The following is a 6375-nucleotide window of genomic DNA, read 5'->3' as shown; positions in this document are numbered from 1 at the left end:
TCTTAAATCCCTAATTGGGGTTCGTTTGGTGCTGTCAGTGTCGACAGCTGTTTTCTCATAAAAATGTGGTTTGACCATAATGTACGCCCATGGGCGGTGCGTGTCTGTAGATCGGATTTCCACAAATAAAAATGAAAGTTGAAAAAAAAAAAAAAAAAAAACAAGCACTGAATAAAATAAATTACATAGCAATACAAAAAAATGCCAATAAACCAATTGATTGGCACAGTGGTACACCATGCCCATATAATATGAGCATGGCTTGCCACTGTGGCAATGAAGGAGAAAGCTAAAAAAAAAATGGTACAAAATAAAAACATACCATTTAAAGAAAACAACCATTTCACAATAAAGCCATTAATTGTGACTGTAGTAAACCATGCCCACAATATATGGCAATGAATGGGCAATCTAAAAAAGAAAAATCAAAAATTACAATACATAACAATTAAATAAAAACAAGCCCCAAAAATACAAAACATACCAATTAAATGATAAAAAAGAACATTTGCCAAAACATGCATTGCTGTTCACTGTGCTTATCTAAAGCCCGGAAAGGGCATAGATAAACACATTGGCAGTCAATGGACAACTTAAAAAAATACAATAAAAATGCAATAAAAGTACAAAAAATACAAAAATAACATACAATCAATGTTTTTCTTACCTTTTGGTGTCTTTACCCCTGTCCAACACGAGCACCAACTCTTGATCCTCGACGCACCGCTCCTCAACAGCCGATGCGAAGAAGTCCGTGATCGTACCTTGATTGAAGATGATTGAAGAGACGTATCCCTGGTGAGTTCTTCATTATTTTCTTTTGTCTTCCTTTTTTTCTTCTTTCTTTTCTTCAGTCTGCTCTTTGTTACTTGTAATCCAATTAACATCCCTCCCTTTAAGATGACATCACATCCTTTGAAAAAGAAATGGAAGCTGTCACATGGTACTTCAACCAATCAGATTGGGGGTTTACCATGTGATGGTATATCTCCCAATACAATTGGTTGGAGTAACGTGATGGCAGCCATTTTTTTGTGATGTCATCTTAAAGGGAGGGAAGCATAGCCTTCCTGATTGGTTGGCTTCCCTCACTTTTGTTGACGTCACATGCTTTAAAAAAAAATATTCTGTCACATGGTACACCAGCCAATCAGATTGAGGGCGTACCATTTGACACTCAAATGTGACATCACAGGCCATATATAAAGCCTTTCCCGTCTCATTTGAGCCCAAGATGCCGACGGGACAGCACCCGCCCCATTGGATTACAATGGAAGAAGAGAAAACTGAAGAAAAGAAAGGAGAAAAGAAGGTGGAAAAGAATGAAGAACTCCCTGGGGAGATGTCTCTTCAATCAAGATGTGATCACAGACTTCTTCGCAAGAAATACATTGATTGTCTTTTATTTAATTTTGTTTTTGTTCGGTTGCCCATTGACTGCCAATGTGCTTATCTATGCCCCTTTATGGGTATAGATAAGCACAGTGACAATCAATACATTTTTTGGCAAATTGTATTTATTTAATTGTAATGTATTGTATTTTGTGATTTTTTTTTTAAGGATTGTCACAGACACAGTCTTTGCCCAGATGAGCTTATGTAACCCCTCTTTTCCCTCAGACTATAGGGTCTGTTGCTGAGGTGGGGGCCTGAGTCCTATGGATCTGTGGATAGGTTTTGTAGAGTGCGATACACATAGCGTGGGGCCGTAGCAACTGTACACAACACAATACTAGTGAACTATAACTATAACAAGCTATATATATATAACATTTAGGAAGAGGAGTCCCTGCTCTGAGAACCTTACAATCTAATTGGTAGGTAGGAAGAACGTACAGAGACAGTTGGAGGGCATTCTGGTAAGTGCGTCTGTAGGGGGCCAAGCTTGAGGTATCATGCGTATAGTATTAGCCACTGTGCTACTCATATGCTTCTTTAAACAAGTGGGTCTTAAGGTGGGTCTTAAAGGTGGATAAAGAGGGTGCTAGTCGGGTATTGAGGGGAAGGGCATTCCAGAGGTGCGGGGCAGTAAGTGAGAAAGGTTTAAGATGGGAGAGGGCTTTAGATACAAAGGGGGTAGAGAGAAGACATCCTTGAGAAGAACGCAAGATTCGGGATGTGCATTGCGAGAAATTAGGGCTGAGATGTAAGGAGGGCCAGAAGAGTGTAAAGCTTTAAAAGTGAGTAGGAGAATTGAGTGTGAGATGCGGGATTTGATCGGAAGCCATATCTGTTCTGGTCTATGTTTTAGGGCTAGCCACACTTCTTTGATGCCTGGGTCTGTCTGTTGCGCTTTCTGTAGATCTCGTCAGTTTAACATGGGCAATCCTTCCATGGTTAATTCTGCAGGGTGGGAATACACCAAGGGCACAGCTGTGGGGGAGATTCCCATACTATCTTCCACTCGGTCCGAATTTGCAGTCGTGACCCACCTGGGAGTCTCAACCTGTTTACACAGCGCCCTCACTGTGGACGCAGGGATTTCTTCCCATTGTTTGTCTATTTCCTGGCCATCTCTGGGAATTCGAAATAACACATCCGTGTAATGCCATCCTGGTGAGTACTTCAGGCTGAAGTTATAGATAGCCAACGCAGCCAACCTCCTGTGACCTGTGGCATCCAATTTAGCCGAGGTTAAGATGTAAGTCAGTGGGTTGTTAACTCCGAACATTGCTCCGTGTAGTTAGCCATGTAATTTGCCACTACTGCCCATTTCAAAACCAAGAATTCAAGTTTGTGCACAGGATAGTTCCTCTCAAAGGTTTCCAGTACTCGAATACTGAATGCTACCGGTCGAAACCCTTTAAGATGATCCTGGTACAATACTGCCCCCAATCCATCCATGCTTGCATCCACATGTAAGATGTATGGTTTTTATGGATCAGAGACTGCTAGTACTGGGGCGTTAGTGAGAAAGTTTTTACAAGTTTGAATGCCTCTTCACACTTAGGTGGACACTCATCTCCAAAAGGCCAGTTCATTTTGAAGTAGCTCTGACTAGTGGCACCTGTGAGCATGCTGCGCCCCGCGGTGGTGAGTATCCTTTGGTTAGTTGCGTCAAAGGCTGCACTACAGCCGAGAAATGTTTCACAAATCGTCTATAGTACCCGCAAAATCTTAGGAAGGACCGTAGTTCAGGTACTTGTCTGGGCCTAGGCCAGGATGCAATAGCTTCTAATTTAGAAGGGTCTATAACCACCCTCTCTTTGGACATGATGTGTCCCACATACATGACAGATGTTCGGCAAAATTTACACATCCAATGAGAATTTTAATCCACCTTCACTTAGTCGATCCAGTACCTTCATTAGTCAAGCTTCATGTTCTTCTAAAAACTATAATGTCGTCCAGATACACTAGCACCTCCAGCAAGTTCATATCTCCTTCTACACGTTCCATTAGTCTCTGGAACCTGGCTGGTGCCCCTGACACTACTTGAAGCATACGTTCAAATTTATAGCAAGCTAGTGGACATATGAAGGCAGTATTTTCTTTGTCCTGTTTGCACATGGGAATCCAGTACTATATGGACGTCCAGGACTGAAAACCATTTGCTTCATGTGAGACAGTTCAAAGCGTCTTTGTAACAGGGACTTAACCCTGTCTAAAGGAGGCTTCAATAGAAAGCCTGTAGTGGGCTGAGGAATCCAGCAAGGAGCTGGTTAATTGCAGCCAAAGTAATTAACCAGTCTCCACCTGGCTAATTAGACATGTTGAAAAGCTCCTGCTCAAACTGCAACAGAGAGACTCCTGAGCACAGTCACAACTGTGCTCCCAAAGGAGATGATGTCTTGTGCACAAGGCTGTACTGATATCAAGACACCAGGAACCAGAACTCTATTCCTGGGCACAGAGGACCCTGGAACCCGCCAGAGGCTGGCCCCTCAAAGGACACCAACCAGACTCAGAGACTGCCACAAAGGGCCCCTGCATACAAGAACCTCTTGGAACTTTTGGGGATTGTAGGTTGGAAAGAGGCTTATCCTCCCAGCCCAGCAAATAGGGACTGATGAAGTGAGTTAGCCCTTAAAAAGGGGTATGCTATTTATTTATGTTGTGTTTTCTGCATTGTTAAAAGTGTCAGGCTGAATAAAGCCATTGTTTAATTTCCCCAAATTGTCTCCTTGGTCATACCTCTCCAAATGTCTCTTACAGTCTTCTATACGGGGGATAGTGTACTGATCTAGAATGATTCTCTTGTTCAAGGTGCGGTAATCTATGCAAATTCTGACGGCACAATTTTTCTTCCGGGCCACTACATTTGGGGGAAGCATAAGGACTACAAGATTCAGAGATTATTCCGACTACCATCAATTCTTGAAGATGTCGCCTCACATCGTCTATGTCGGCTAGCGCCAACCTTCGCAACCATTCTCTAAACAGGCGAGTGTCGTGCATGCGTATCTGATGCTCTCCTGCCTTTGCTCTCCCTACATCCCACTCCCTCGTGGAAAAAACTTCTGGCCTGCGTGCCATCTTTTCCCGGAGGCATGTCTTCCAGTATTCGGGAGCGGGGCTATCGCCAAAGATGAACTTGTCTGGCGTCAGTCTTCTTTCATTAGTCTTCCTTATTCCAGCTTGGCCCATCATTTCAAAGCTATATAATTGGGCTATTTTGTGCCCCTTCGTACCAACACATCATGGGCAGTCTCGTTCCTCACTTCCACTTTCACTGTCTCCACCTTTCCTGTTGGCACAGTTAATACTCCGCTCTTCACTAAGTGTTCTCCTGGATATCCTTCCTGGAGAGGGCTATATATCATTAGGGTGTCTTCCACAATATATTCACTGTTCCTGTTATCATCTGTATACTATTGGGGGGGCACACGGATTGGGTGTGGGCCCATCCATGTAACTTCCCCTATGGGTCCCCCATCTTGGGGTATGTTTTTCTCTTCCATCTGTCGGTATACCTTCAAGCACAATGGGTCAGCATTCAGTCATAATCGCTCCCTCCCACAGCCTGGCACCACTGGGCTAGCTGTCCAAATATATTAGCGTTGTTCCCTATTATAGCTCCTGTCTCTTCACTGCTGCGGACCTCTGGGCATATAAGAGCAACAACCATCAATGGTCCCGACACTCCAGTTACTCGCTTGGGGAATTCCAATTTTACTACGACATATCCTAGATAAGGGTAACTGACATTGCCCCACACAACCAATCCCTCCAGAGAATGTAGCGGCAGATGTTTTAAGTATCTATCGTACCAGGGTTTGAAAATGATAGATACCTGCGATCCACCATCCAAGATGACATCGCATGTTATCCCCTCAATCTTGGCATTCACTCATGCTATATAAACAGCAAAGGATGTCAATGCACACAAAACTTGTATATTGAGTACAAAAGTGGAATCACTCTGTGAATGGTGAATTATTGCGAAAAAAAATGTTTCTGCAAAACACCGTATCTTACGGGATTATTGTGACTCTATGAGAAAAAAGTCACTACATCAAATTAAGTGTAAAACTGGGAACAGTACACAGATCTGAATAACAAACGTATGCATCAGATGCAATCTACCATAGATCAGCTACAGCGTGCAGCGTTCAATCCTACTTCCAAAACAGGGCCTGTCCCGACACAGACTTCTAGCCATGCCACCGCTGAACCACGACTCCCTACACTGCATCGCTATGGCGGGACCCCCTCATCTGTCGGGGGTTTCTCAACCAATGTTTTATTCAATTTGAACTTACCCCTTCTCGTTTTGTGTCTCGGCATTCAAAAGTCGCATACATCATGCCCCTGTTAACTGATGAAGCCTTGGCGTGGGCATCTCCTATCTGGGAGCAAAGATCGGACCTCACAAATGACATATCTCTCTTCCCCCGGGAGTTCAGAAGGGTCTTTGACACTCCAGGACGTAAGGTAACGGCTTCCTCTTCCCTCCTGCATATTTCCCAAGGTAGTCGAACTGTGGCCCGCTACGCAGGAAAAATGTAAACAGTAAAAATGCGCTATGTACATTAATGGTGCTATATAAATAAAGACAAACATACATTCTGGACCCTTACCGCAGAAACCGGATGGAACGACGAAGCGCTGGAAGCAGTATTTTGGCAAGGCCTTATGGAGAACCTCAGGGACGAACTCGCCGTGCTGGAACGCCCTACAGGTTTAGAGGCTCTCATCACCCTATATATCCACATGGACCTGCACCTACAGGAGAGAAGAGCTGAGTGGGTTCAGCGTAAAGCAGGTACACGATCTCTTCATACGTCTTCAGCATCTCCCATTGATGACTATTTCCTGGATCCAGAGGAGGTAATGCAGCCAGGGGTAATAGCCTATCGAACAGTGAGAAGCAGCGTAGAGACTGTCTCTGTATGTTTTGCAATGTTGCCGGACCTCAGGCCCTCCTTTATCCCA

General features: G+C 43.9%; 1 long non-coding RNA gene across 1 annotated transcript in view; it reads left to right on the top strand.

Annotated features, from left to right (window-relative positions):
- Positions 1–672: 672 nt before the first annotated feature.
- The window catches only part of LOC142468895 (uncharacterized), a 28970-nt gene continuing 23267 nt past the window's right edge, over positions 673–6375 (top strand). The window contains exon 1 of the long non-coding RNA XR_012788899.1: positions 673–798. This is a non-coding gene — a long non-coding RNA (uncharacterized LOC142468895). The remainder of the gene's footprint in view (positions 799–6375) is intronic.

This window comes from Ascaphus truei, chromosome 1 (assembly GCF_040206685.1).
Source record: "Ascaphus truei isolate aAscTru1 chromosome 1, aAscTru1.hap1, whole genome shotgun sequence".
In the NCBI taxonomy this organism is placed as follows: domain Eukaryota; kingdom Metazoa; phylum Chordata; class Amphibia; order Anura; family Ascaphidae; genus Ascaphus; species Ascaphus truei.
This window is presented reverse-complemented; position numbering and strand designations above follow the sequence as displayed.